Genomic DNA, 14123 nt, shown 5'->3' with positions numbered 1-14123 from the left:
AATGTTGTCATCAAGTGTCTCCAGAAAGAATCAAAATCATTTGGAGGACACACAACATTGTCTTTTCCAAAAATGGAATGAATAAATGAATGAATAAAAGAAAATATCACTGGAAATTAAGGATCATCCGCAATTCTATTGCCCAGAAATCATCTTATTAAGATTTTGAATCTGCGTGTGTAATAACTTAGTGTTATCTCATTACATTATAGCATATTCCAGGTAAAAGATTTGGAAAGTATTTAAAGCACAAAGAAAATGAAAGTTACGTCTTTTCTCTACCGTAGATCACTTTTTTGTTATTTTGGTATATTCACTTCTTGACTTTTTTCTATGCATGCTTACATAATTTTCTATAAAAACCATTATACTCTGTAGGGTTGTAGTCTCCACCACCTCTTAATATATCGTGAATACTTGCTCGTATCATTGAAAATTCTTCATTTTAAAGGCTGCATTATAATTATCATGGATGTATTTAATTTTCTAATCAGTTCTCTCGGGCATTTTGGTAATATTTTTGCCATTAAAAATACTGAGATATGTTCCTTTTAATAAGCCTTTATACATATCTATTATTATTTCCTTCTGTTCTTATAATTATTTTTCATTTTGTATTTGCTCTTAAAAAAATTATCAGAGTAATAGATGAACATAGAAGTCAAATAGTATGAAAGGAAACAGTTCTTTATTAAAAAAAAAAAAGGCCAGTTTTCTTCCCCATCCCCAGTTTTGCTCCCTAGCAACAAGCACTTAAACTCTTTGTTAATTCTGATACTTCTGTATTTCTCCTTTACATGCTTATAATGGTATTTTTGAGTAACCCTTTAAGACACCATTTACCTTTTATGATGACATGAGGTCTCTAATTTTATATTTAATTTTATTTTATGTGAGCTGTTCTAGATTTACAGAAGAATCATGCAGAAAGTACAGATTTCCCATACACCGCTCCCTGCTGCACACACACAGTTTTCCCCATTAACATTTTGTATTAGTGTGGTACTTTTATTAAATTGACGAACCCATATTATAATTTTATTAGGGTTCACTCTTTGTGTTTTACAGTTCTATGAGGGTTTTTTGTTTTAATATTTATTGTGGTAACATATATACAACCTAGAATTTCCTGTTTTAACCACTTTCAAGTATATAATTCAGTGGTGTTAAATTACATTCATAATGTGCTGCCATCATTACCATCCATTATGAAAACTTTTTCATCACCCCAAACAGAAACTGTACCAACTACGCATGTGAATTCCCCATTCCCCACCCTTAGCCCTGCCTCTGGTAATCTGTATTCTAACTTCTGAATATGCATACTCTAATTATTTTGTATAAGTGAGATCATACAGTATTCATCTTTTGTCCACTTTACTTAAATCAACATGATGCTTTCAGAGTTCATCCATGTTGTCACATGCATCAAAACCTCATTCCTTTTTACAGCTGAATAATACGGCATTGTTTGTGTATACCATATTTTCTTTATCCATCAGTTGGTGGACACTTGGGTTGTTTCCACCTTTTGGTAATTGGGAATAATGCTGCTACAAACATTTGGTAAGCAAATATCTGTTTGGGTCCCTGGTTTCAGTTCATTTGGGTATATATCTAGAAGTGGGACTGCTGGGTCATATTATCATTCTTTGTTTTAAATTTTGAGGAATCACTGCACTGTTTTCCACAGAGGTGCACCATTTTACATTCTCACCAACAATGAATGAGGGTTCCTGTTTCTCCATGTCCTCACCGTCACTTGCTATTTTTCATTTTTTTAAACAGCCTTTGTAGTGGGTGTAAGATATGGTATTGCACTGTGGTTTTGATCTGCATTTTCTGGATGGCTAATGATTGGTGCATCTTTTCATGTGCTTATGGCTATGAAATCATCTCTCTTCCTGGAGACACCCCTCCTAGAGCTCTCAGTCCTGCTTCAATCTTGAGTAGCTTCTGTGCATGTGTTGCTCTAGCACTTGAGTACCTCTCTAATGACTGGAGAATGAGAATATAGGAATATAAGATAGAAATGAGTATATCTGGCTCAAAAGCTGGTAGATAAATTTAATAAGATAACATTGAAAGTGCTTTGTACAGATCTGTGCAGTTGTTTGCAATTAGCTTGTGAACCCTATCACTGCTATATTATAGGTTAGCAAGTACTGATCTTGTCTCTATGCATACTTTTTGATTTCTGCCTCCCCTGGATCCTTTTTAGATTCTCCACATCCATGTTAGTAAGTGGGAAGCAAAGAAAGGAAAATGTACACAGTGTTCTTAATGGTATTTATCTCAAATAACAGGAGTAGGAGTGTAGAACTTGAAGAAACCCAAAAGTAGTTTCACAATGCAAACAAAAAGAAAAGAAAATGTATTATTGGAATGAAAAGGTCCAGATTCCATGTTTGAATGTAGTTTTGATTTAATGTAAAGCTGGCTGAATCTATAAGATTTTACTGAGTACACACAATAGTTTCATAGTCAGCCAGTCCTCCCCCCAACGAAGAGTTTGTTGCCCGGAACTATAAAAATGCTGTTCTGAGTGGAAGACACCAATCCTTAGTTTTAACTCCTTGAATCTAGTTTTCCAGAAATGAACTCCAAAAGTATCTATTTATAAGGACAATCCTTCATCTTCAAAAAACCACAGAAGTCTCGCTTTGTTGAGTGTCTTGTCCAAAGTCATTGCTTTCTTTGTGTCTTTCTGATTAATAATTAATCTGTTACATGAGGAAGCACTATGGTTTGCTGAGCTTTGAATCTCATTGAAAATGATGACCAATTTTTGAAATATTACTGAATTTTGAACCTATAAATAGAAATATTCCTATACCTGTATCTGGGTAAACTTGACTGTAGATCCCACACTTTTAATTCTTCTACCCTTCTGTTGCATACTAGTCAAGAATCAGAATCAGTGGGAGTGGGCTCATGAGAGCTCAAAATCAATCTAGTCCTAAGTGGCATAAAGCAAGATTGTCCTAGCTCTGCTTGCATTTATAAATATTTTGGATTTCTATGCTCATTTTTAAATTTGTGTATGTATTTACATTTTCATTGTAAAAAAAATCTAATATAGAAATATTGAAAATGAAAGTGAATGTCCTCTCTTAGGACCCTCCTTCCCATTCCCATTTTCCAAGGGTGACCATTGTCAAGTTTAACGTGTAATAAAATTTTTAGATGATCGTGTTCGGGTCCTACTGAGTAAGAAGATAAAAACACCCTCTTCTGGCCTCATAATGGCCTTACCATCACAACTGTTGGGAGTGTTTAAGAAGCCCAAGCCAGGAACTCCCACTCTCCATGCTCATCAGTTCCTCCATCTCCCATCATCTTCCTGGTGTCCACCTCATGGCTTCACCCATCTGACCACACCACTCCTGCTCCCTACAGCCATCCTTTAAAAGCATGGATTTGATAACGCTGCCCACCCCGGCTAAATACACTTTCATGGCTTCCCTTTGTCAAGTCCAAAATATTTACCTCTGTGTGGTCCGGTCCCAGCCCACCTCTCCAGCTTTGTCTTCACCGCCCTCTGCTTTGCTCTGCGCATCCTGCCCCATGCTGGCCGCCTTCCAGGTTCCCAAACATGCCTTACTCTTTCCTCCCCACTCGGTCAATGCTGCCGTTATTACCTTAGAGTTAATTTTCATCAGTTCCCCACTACGCCCTTTTTAATTAACTTCTACTCATCCTTCTGAATGTAACTCAGATGACCCGTCCTCAAGGGCCGTCTTTTCTGAACCGTTAGAAATGGTTCTCCTGGTTCAAGATGTCACAGCATCATATGTTTTACATTTTATTGTTGTCATTTATTTGATATATGTTTCTCCCACTAGACTGCAAGCCCTTTGTATCTGATTTTGCTCATCATTCTTAGCACCTTACCTGACACATAGTAGGAGTTTATACTTACTTATCGAATGAATGAATGAATTGTTCCTCCATAATGCCACTCCAGCTTGCCCAAGATCAACTCCATTCTGTATAATACACCATTTCCCAGCCAGTTTCCTGGAGGTCTCTTCCAAAATCGATGCTGGCTTTCTCCCCTCAAATCTAATCTCCACCCTGGACCTGAGTGAGTTGCCTAAAATCTAAATCTGATCATTTCTCTCCTATAAAACTGTGATGGCTTCCCACTTGCACTTAGGGAAAAATCTAAACTTGCCAAGTTCTCAAATCCTGCCCCAGATTGCCTAACTAGACTTGTCTCACCACTTTTTTGTTTGTACCCTGACCTCTAGCCAAACTGAACCCTTCTCAGTTTCCAGAAGCCACAGTCTCCCCTGCTTTGACCTTCATACACTTGGATGACCTTGCACAAAACAGTTTTCTCCTTTCCTTCTCCTTCCTGACCTCACCAACAAACACATACTGGGTTAGCTTTGGTACACATTAGAAATTTCCTCAGGGAGGCCACCATAGCTCTTTTTTTTTTCTTATTATTATTTCCATGTTACTTTATTGTCCGTCCCTCCCCTCCCCACTGGACGTAAGCAAAGCTTGTTTTCTGTGTGCTTTGTACTTGGCACTTTAATAGGTCTTAACACTTAATGAAGGCATGAACTAACTCGGCAACTGCCGCTAGGAAAAAGAGTCACTGTCAACTTCACTAAAACCAAAGTACTTTGGGGCAGACAATCCTCATTCAAATTGACAGTTCAATTCATCTTTGTTGAATGAATGTTATTTTGCAGATCCACTCATTCAGCTGAAAAGTGATGTACTTGGAGGCTGCTTGATCCTGGCAGCCTGACTCTACAAGGACACAGCCTCATTCTAAACAAAATGCTCTGTGGAAGCCATATATGACCGAAATGAATGAATGATCATTTATGTCCCCAAATATTTCAAACCAGGGTTATGTCTTCCTTCATGCTCTCTGGGATGGTATTTGGGAACAGGTGTTCTTTCACGTCTCAGAAAGGATACCAGCATTCTTTTAAGGTCCAGTGATTGTCAAGAGGGGTGCAACTGTGTCCCTAAATTTAAAAATGGGGGAATTTGGGGTTGTCACAGGGACTGGGGGATGCTATTTCTATTTAATGGCTGGGGCCGAGGATGCTTAATGTTTTACAAAGGAGGAAATCCTATGCAACAGATTATTACCCTGTGTAAATTGCCAATTATGCCCCTATAGAAAGGAAATCCAGAAAAGCTCCCTAAATGCCAGAGTTAAAGATATCCCTTCCCCTGATCAGGCAGTGGCAGGAATGGCTTTCCTTTGGGGTATGACTATGACAGGTTCTTAGAACATTTCTGATAATAAAACATTTAACTAGCCAAATACAAGTTTAATAGCTACAACCCACAGATAGTTTTTTTTTTATTTGAGATATATTCATACACCATATAACCCATCCAAAGTATATGATCAGTGACTCACAGTATCACATAGTTGTGCATTCATCACCATGATCAATTTTAGGGCATTTTCATTACTCTAGAAAAAGAAATAAAATTTAAAAAGAAAACCCTAACCATCCCATCCCCCTTATCCACAACCCCCCTTCCCATTATTGGTGTGGTGCATTTGTTACTGTTGATGAAAGAATATTAAGCTATTTCTGTTAACTACAAACCATAATTTACAATAGGTACATCCCATATATCAGTCTATTAATTTCTTGTAAGAGTGTCATACATTTGTTCTAGTTCATGAAAGAACTTTTTTTATATTTGTGCAGTTAATCACAGTCATCGTCCACCACAAGATTCACTGTGTTATACGTTCCCATGTTTAACCTCCAGCTTTCCTTCTGGTGACATAACATGTCTCAAAACTTCCCCTTTCCACTACATTCATCCACTATTCAGCACTATTAATTATACTCCTAATAATGTGCTACCATCACCTCTATCCGTTTCCAAATGATTATGTTAGACCTAGTTAAAAATTCTGCACATATTAAGCAAATGCTCCCCATCCTTTAGCCTCATTCTATATCCTGGTAACCCATATTCTATATTTTATGTCTATGAGTTTACATATTATTTCTTATCAATGAGATCATACAATCTTTGTCCTTTTGTGTCTGACTTATTTCACATAATGTCCTCAAAGTTCATCGTGATTCAGGACTTCACTCCTTATTGCTGAATAATATTTCATCTTATGTAAATACCACATTTTCTTTATGCATCAATTAATGGACACCTCGTTTGTTTCCATCTTTTGGCAATTGTGAATAATGCCACTGTGAACAGGAGTGTGCAAATGTCTGTTCATATCCCTGCTTTCAGATCTTTTGGGTGTCTCCCAGATAGTGGGATTGCCGGGTCATAAGGCAATTCTATACCTAGCTTCCCGAGGAACTGTCAAACCATCCTCCACAGCGGCTGCACCATTTTACATTCCCACCAGCAGTAAAAAAGTGTTCCCATTTCTCCACATCCTCTCCAACACTTGTAGTTTCCTGTTTGCTTAATAGTGGCCATTCTGGTATGTGTGAGATGATTTGCATTTCCCTAATAGCTAGTGAAGCTGAGCATCTCTTTTTAGCCATTTCCATTTCCTCTCTGGAAAAATGTCTATTCATATGTCTTTTGCCCATTTTTAAAATTGGATTGTTTGTCTTTTTATTGTTGAGTTATACAGATACAGTTTTGATCAACTCCAAAGAACACCTAAAACTTCAGTTAACCCCTAATTAGCTGATACACAACTCCCAGCAAAAGCCCTGCTGAGAGTTTCATAGGGACAAAAGCAGATAGCAGTTATCAGGGACCGTGGGGGTGGGAGAGCAGTGCAGAATGGGGATCTATTGCTTAATGGGTGAGAGTTTCTGTTTGGGGTGCTGAGAATGTTCTGGAAATAGTGGTAAAGGTTACACAACTTTGTTAATGTACTTAAGGTTGCAGAATTGTACACTTAAAAATGGTTAGCATGGTTTTTGTTACGTGTGTTTTAACACAATTAAAAACAAAACAAAACCTGCTTAGAAGGTGAGCCATTGGAATCAGAACCCTCCATTTCTTTGGGATCAATCTCTAGATTCTATCCTGCAGCAGCTGACACTCTAGAATACTCTACCTTAAATGCCTTTCTTTAGATCCCATGGAAATGCCTTCACAGAACCATGACTTTTAATATTATTCTTTGACTTCTTGTTGAGGTTTAATGCAGAAAAAAAAAATAAGCCAAAAAAATGTTTCTTTAATTTTTGTGAAAGTGCTAGTGAAAATATTATGTGATATGTAGTGCTTAACTAACTATTCTTAAATTTGTGTTAGGACAAATTATTTTTTCTTCTGAGACATGTTGATAATAAGGTAATAGAGCTTAATAACTTATGTGTTTCTCTTTTGCCGGAGCTAAACTTTGTGTTCAGATTAATTACTTTTTTGTATAGCTAAGCTAATGCCTTTCAGTAGTTGGCTCATATTTTGTTATATTTTATAGATATAGTTTATATGCAGTAACATGCATGTATCTTAAATGTTCGGTGAGTTTTGGCAATCGTATGTTCCCACATAACAATCACCAGAACATTGTCGTCAACCCAGGAAGTTCCCTTGTACCCACTTTCCAGTCAACCCCCCCCCCTCTCTGCTTCAACAACTTTCTGATTTCTCTGACTAGAGATTAGTTTGAGCCTGTTCTTGAACTTTTATGTAAATGGAATCATACAGAATGTCATGGTTCTGCCTGGGTTTTTTTCCACTCACGTTATATTTTTAACTTTCTTTCACATTGTTGCATGAATCAGTAGTTATTCCCAATTGCTGAGTAGTATTCCATTTTTTTAATATATCACAATTTGTTTAGCATTTCTATGTATGGTTATTTTGGTGTTTCCAATTTTGGGCAATTATGAATAGAGTTGCTATGAGCATTCATGAACAATTTTTCATGGGCAGCTCAAACTGTTTCATCTTTGTTTAATGATTTCATTGTGAAACCATCTATATTGTAAGCCTCATATCTTTTTCTTTTAATTTGGTAAAGTATAAATAATAAATACATGAAAATATAGCAGTCCCAGAATTATTAGATTTGCAGTCATAACTTAAACATTAAAAACAACTTCTAAGTTTGTTTCCCATTGTTTTAGAATTGAAGGCTGAATCTAATAATATAAAACTCATTTCTTTAATAAGTTTCTGTACTTTGAATACCTTCTCATTTAAATTCCTCCTAAGGCCTAGGCTATCTTCAAATCCCCATTTTGCTTGTCCAGTAGGCATATTAATATTTTCAAAGCCAAACTTTATTTTTTTTCCCAAACCTGGACCTCTCATGATTTCCTCTTCTCAGCTCCTTTTTTCCCGCTTGCTCAAGGGTAAAAAATGTGGAGTCATCCCTGACTGCTCTCTTTTTCATAAACTTTATATCTAATCCACAGTAAATCTGGTGCTCTCTGCCTTCAAAATACAGATTATTCAGAATTTTGCCATCTCTCACTGTTTCTACTGCTAACACACCAGTCGCAGAACTAGCCTCTCTTGTTTGCATTACTGCAATAGCCTCCTAACTGGGCTCCCTGCTCCCATCCTTGACCCCAGTGGTATATTCTAAACAGGGGCTCTAAAGTGATCCTTTCTAAGTGACAACATGGCACGCCTCTGGTCAACCCCCAACACTTTCACTCAGAATCAAAGCCAGAGTTGGTACAGTGGCCTATGAGGTCATAAAATAATCTGGCTCCCACAGCCTCTCCTGACATCTCCTACTGCTGTTCTCCTTTCTCACTCCCCTCCAGCCACCTGGCCACCTCCCTCTCCTTTGAACATGCCAAGAGCCATCCTGCCTCAGGGCCTTTGCACTTGCTGTTTCTGGGGCAGGAATTTCCACCCCCTTCTATCCCAGCACTCACAGCCTCACTTCATTCAAGTCTCTACTCTAATGTCATTTCACTAGATGCGTCTTGCCTGATTGGCTTTTCTGAAGGGCACCTCACCTCCGCTCCCAACCTTGACAATGTTTGTTCCTTTCTTAGCCCAGTCCAGGCCAGGATTAAACCAAACGCAATTACAGAAGATCATGGCCTGTTCAATCCATTGCACACACAGGATGCATAGCAGCTATCATCACGTACAATCCTACCCTAACAATCCTAAACCTTAACTATCGTTAACTAATAACAATGTTCTCCTTATTTACCACTCACCTCAGACCCTAAAACTGCTTCAAGTTTGAGGATGGGCAAAAATGATAGCTAGGAGTTGGTTCGAGATTCCTGAAACAGCTAATAAGCAATGCAGAGAATAAAAATAAAGACCAAGAAGTTGGTGGGGATCAGCTCTCCCACAGCCTTCCTTGTTTTCTCATGAAGGCTCCTCTGGAGTTGGATAGTCTCAATAGCCCATGGAGTGAGATGTCAGCTGGGGCAGAGGAGCATAGAAATGTGGGCTCTGCCTTCCCCTCCCCAGCCATTCAATAACTGGAACAACCAGTGCTATCTTATCATTTTACTGCACAGGGAGTCAGTCAAGAAGGCCTCATAAGGAACTCCTCTTATCTATGCCTGCCCTACAGCAGAGACTAAGAGTTTTCCACTATGACCCCTTAGGGGCCTTCCTGGCCATGACCCACACACTGACTTATTTTTCTCCTTGGAACTTATCACCACATGACATATGCTTATTTTTGTATTTGTTTATTGTCTGTTTCCCCAAGTAGAATGTAAACTCCTTAAGAACAGAGACTTTATTCTTTTTTGGTGGTTGATGTATCCCCAGCACCTAGAACAGCTCCTGGCTCAGAGAAGAATCTCAATAAATATTAACGGAATGAATTTTGTTCAACGTATTTAATTTGTTTCTTTCCTATAGAGACTCCTTTTTAAAAATTGGCATCATTCCATAGACTTTCGTAGCTGCTGATGTCAAACCAAATCTTCTATTTTGCTTTTTTCTTTCCTTTCAGTTTCAGAATTTTATTTGGGGGTTGGAAAAGCCACGGGAATGCAAATTCCATACCCTCATATGTGGTACTAGTTTAGTTGCCATGTTAAGAAAGTGAGCTGGGCATTTTTGTCTTCAGTAGTCACAGTAGAAGAAAAATCTATGACTTTTTTTTTCAGCATATCTTTATTTTATTACTCATCTACCCATACACTGGATAAAGGGGGTGTCTCTCCCGAGTTTTTACAATCACGTGGTCACAAGATAAAAGCTGTATAGTTATTCAATCATAATCAAGAATCAGGGCTACTCTAAATGTACTCTAAATACATTTTCAGGTATTTCCTTGTGGCTACTCTAATACACTAGAAACTGAAAAGAAATATCTATATCACAAGTTAGTAGTCATCATTTTTAAATCCTAACTTCTCCATTACAACTCTTCCCTCACATTTGATCATTCTCTCAGTCTTCAGGGATATCTGGGCAATGATTATTCTAACTTCTCCATGCTGAAAAAGGGGTGTCAACCTCATGGGGTAGAGGAATGAAACTGGTTGATGTTGTCAGAGAGACTGGTACCTCTGGGTTTCAGGGCTTATCTGGCTGGCATAGGAACAATCTGGAGGCTTTAAGTTTCTGAAAAAATAAACTTCACATGTAAAATTCTTATAAAGTCTTAGTGCCTAGACTATTCTCTAGGGTTTTCAGGAATACTGTTGGTTGGGGCTTGGCATACCACGGCAGTTTGCAATATCTGGGTGAAGTTTGCATAAGAATAACCTCCAGAATGAACTCTCAACTCTATTTGAAATCTCTTAGCCACTGAAACTTTATTTTGTTTCTTTTCTTTTCCCCGTTTTGGTCAAGAAGGCATTGTCAATCCATGATGCCAGGGCCAGGCTCATCCCTGGGAGTCATATCCCACATAGCAGGGAGGGTAGTGAGTTTATTTGCAGAGTTTTGCTTAGAGAGAGAGGCCACATCTGAGCAACAAAAGAGGTTCTCTGGGGGTGACTCTTAGGCAGAATTGTAAGTAGGCTTAGTTTCACCATGAAAGAAATAAGTATGACCTTATTTTAATGTCTGAAGTTCAAATTACCTTTAATTTAAGGATCCCTTGAATGTGACAGTGCAAAATCACATTGGGAAAAAATTGGTAAAGTGTGTATTGAAATTAACAATAATTATTTTATATCATCTAATACACATTTAAATCTGTGTTCAGATTTCCTCAATTGTCTCAAAAATGACTTTTTATAGTTGGTTTGTTAGAATTTGGTTTCAAACAAGTTCTATGCTTTGTATTTGGTTGCTATATCCCTTGTTTCTTTTAATCTATAACAATTTCCTGACCCTTCTTTGCCCCTCCTGAAAATTATTTGTTTAAAAATTGGGTCATTTTTCCTGTAGAATTTTCCACATTCTAAATTTTTCTGATTGAACTCTAAAGGTGCCATTTAACATGTTCTTCTAGTCCTTCTATCCAACTGATAGTTGGATCTGGAGGAAGGATTAGATTTAGGTTATTTCTTTTTATTTTTTATTTTTTGGTAAGAATACTTCATTGGCTATGCTATATTCTTCCAATTGTATCAAATCTATGGGATGGGATGTTCAGTTTGATTAATGGGTTCAGGAAGGCTTATAGAATTTTATTTAAAACCTTTCTAGGATTCTTTTTTCTGTTTTGGTTAATTAATTTTGAAACTTCTCCTTGTCTCTCCTTTATTGGACTTATGCTCTCCTTTTAAATATTACCCAATAAGCCCTTTAGTTAACAAATATTTGGGGGATGTCTATTTTTGGTATTCTGGAAAGAAGGAAGGGAGACAAGAGTGAGGGAGAAAATATAGTTTGAACACCTGTTATGTAGCAGTTGCTTTCATATTATTTTTTTACTCATCTTCACAGTGACTTTGTCCTAGAATATTATATTCCCATTTTATAAAAGAGGATTTGAGACTCAGGCCTTTCAGAGTCTTCAATTCCATGTCCCAAGTCCTAACATTAATTTTGTTTCTGAATTTTGTGGAGCTGATATCAAACAAGACCCTTCTATCTAAGAATGTACTTGATGTGCATGAAAAAACCTAATAGTTACTTAAAATGCTTGAGAAATTTTATTTGATATTTGACCAGGAAAATTCATTTAGGCATATGAAAACTAAGTAGAGAAAAATCTCCACTTTCCAGAGACTAAAAAAATTTCTTTTACATATTTTCCATGTAGTGCTTCACCTTTATTGTTTATCTTTCTTTGTGGTACTGTTAGTCTTTAACTGAAAGTAGTTGAACGAATGGAAAGGGGGCAAAAATCTGTGATGGATGAGATTGAGTTTTGGGTTATCTAAAAATCTATTTATTTTATGCATAACAATTCTTAATCATATGAGTTCATTGAAAGAAGCACAGACTTTTAGAAATGGAAGGTATCTTGAATGTCACCTGCCGGAACATTGTCAGTATATAATGAAGAGTATAAAGCCTCAATGAGGTAAGTGATTTTCTTCAGTTTATGCAACTACTTTGACCCCAAAGCATGACTTGAACTCAATGTCTTTGACCTTCAGTTGTGTGTAGCCATTGTGTGAGTTTTACCTGTTTGGAGAATTTTTCCTTGTGTGAACAGAAGGAAATGCCTAAACAATCGTTCATTACCCTTAGGGTGGGTGCTGAATTTACCGGATTCCAAAGCACATCCTACAGTTTTAAAACACTTGCCAAGAATGGTTTCCTAGTATTGTGAAATCTCAGAGCCAGGCTACCAAGGAGGATTTCAGACAGGGAAAGAAAACACATTTTAAGTAAGTCTAGGATTATATTTTTTCTAGAGTTCCTATTTTAATATAATCCTTTTCATGAATCAGTTTAAATAAATGTGCCTTTTACACCCATTCAGTCTTTTAATTCCAAAAGAATTGTAGAAGACTAATAAGCTTGTTTGCAATATTACTAATCACACTCATATAGAAATGCTTGAATAGAGAAAAGTAAAAAAAATGTGTAAAATTCATTAGGGAAATTGAATAAAAATCTTTCATCACTTCATACTTAAAAATGCAAACACAAAGCTTAGAAATAAACAGCAGGAAACAGCTAATTGTTAATTTGGCAACAAGCTCTTTGGAAAATGTTTTGAGGCAGTCAGATGATGTGCTTAGTTCCAGTTTCCTACCATTTCAAGTAAATATCACCTCTCTGTTTCCTTCATGGATAAATTTAACCTTACAAGTCAGTCTCAGTGTCTCCAGTGCTGTCTCGTTTGTAGAGCAATTATCAGTCCACAGGTTTCTGACACTTTGTGGCTTATGGGATATCTTTCAGCAGACAGACATGTGCAGTAGTTACCAATTTTCTAATCTTTCTGGACTGTATACAGGGACTGATGTGGCTATTTAGTCTGCAGTTGAAATGCAAAGAATTACTTGGTTCTGTGGTACTTGACAGAAGGAACATATTTGCTAGACTAGGTTGAAAACAAGCATGTCATTGTGGGCTGAGAATAAATTGACACAAATGTAGTTTCCTTCCTTTATGTACATCCAGTAGTAAGAATAATGTCAGACACAATCCACATTCAACCCACAGAGCTATTTAAAAAAAATGATAATGGGGAAAAAGGAACTTTAGATGCACCCAACAATCACCTTCAACAACTATCAACTCATAGCAATCTACTTTCATTTGTTCCCATCTACTTCCCCACCATGACTATATTAAAGCAAATTCCAGTCAACGTATTTTATCCATAAATAGCTTAGTATTTCTCTCTAAAAGATGGGAGTTTAAGAAAAATACAACCACAATACCATTATCATACAAAAAAAAAATGGACAATAATGACTTGCTGATTTTCCTTCTCATTGCTCTATCCATATTGAAAATGAGGAATTACAGTCCCCAGCTATTACTGTTGAATTGTCTATTTCTCCCTTCAATTCTGTCCAGTTTTGCTTCATGCATTTTGGTTCTCTTTTGTTAAGAACATACATATTTATAATTGTCATATCTTCCTAGTAGAATGATCTTTTATCATTATAAAATGTCCCTTTTTATCACTAGTAAGATGTTTTGTTTGCAGTCTATTTTGCCTCACATCAGTGTAGCCAACCCGTCTTCCTTATGATTTTTGTTTGCATGATCTTTTCCATCCTTTTACTTTCAACCTATCTGTATCTCTGTATCTAAAGTGTGTCTCCTGTAGACAGCAAATAGTTAAACCTTGATTGTATCCAACCTGACAATGTCTGCCTTTTGACTGCATT

This window comes from Choloepus didactylus, chromosome 12 (assembly GCF_015220235.1).
Source record: "Choloepus didactylus isolate mChoDid1 chromosome 12, mChoDid1.pri, whole genome shotgun sequence".
NCBI lineage: Eukaryota > Metazoa > Chordata > Mammalia > Pilosa > Megalonychidae > Choloepus > Choloepus didactylus.
The sequence above is the reverse complement of the archived record's forward strand: the minus strand, read 5'-3'. Positions refer to the sequence as shown.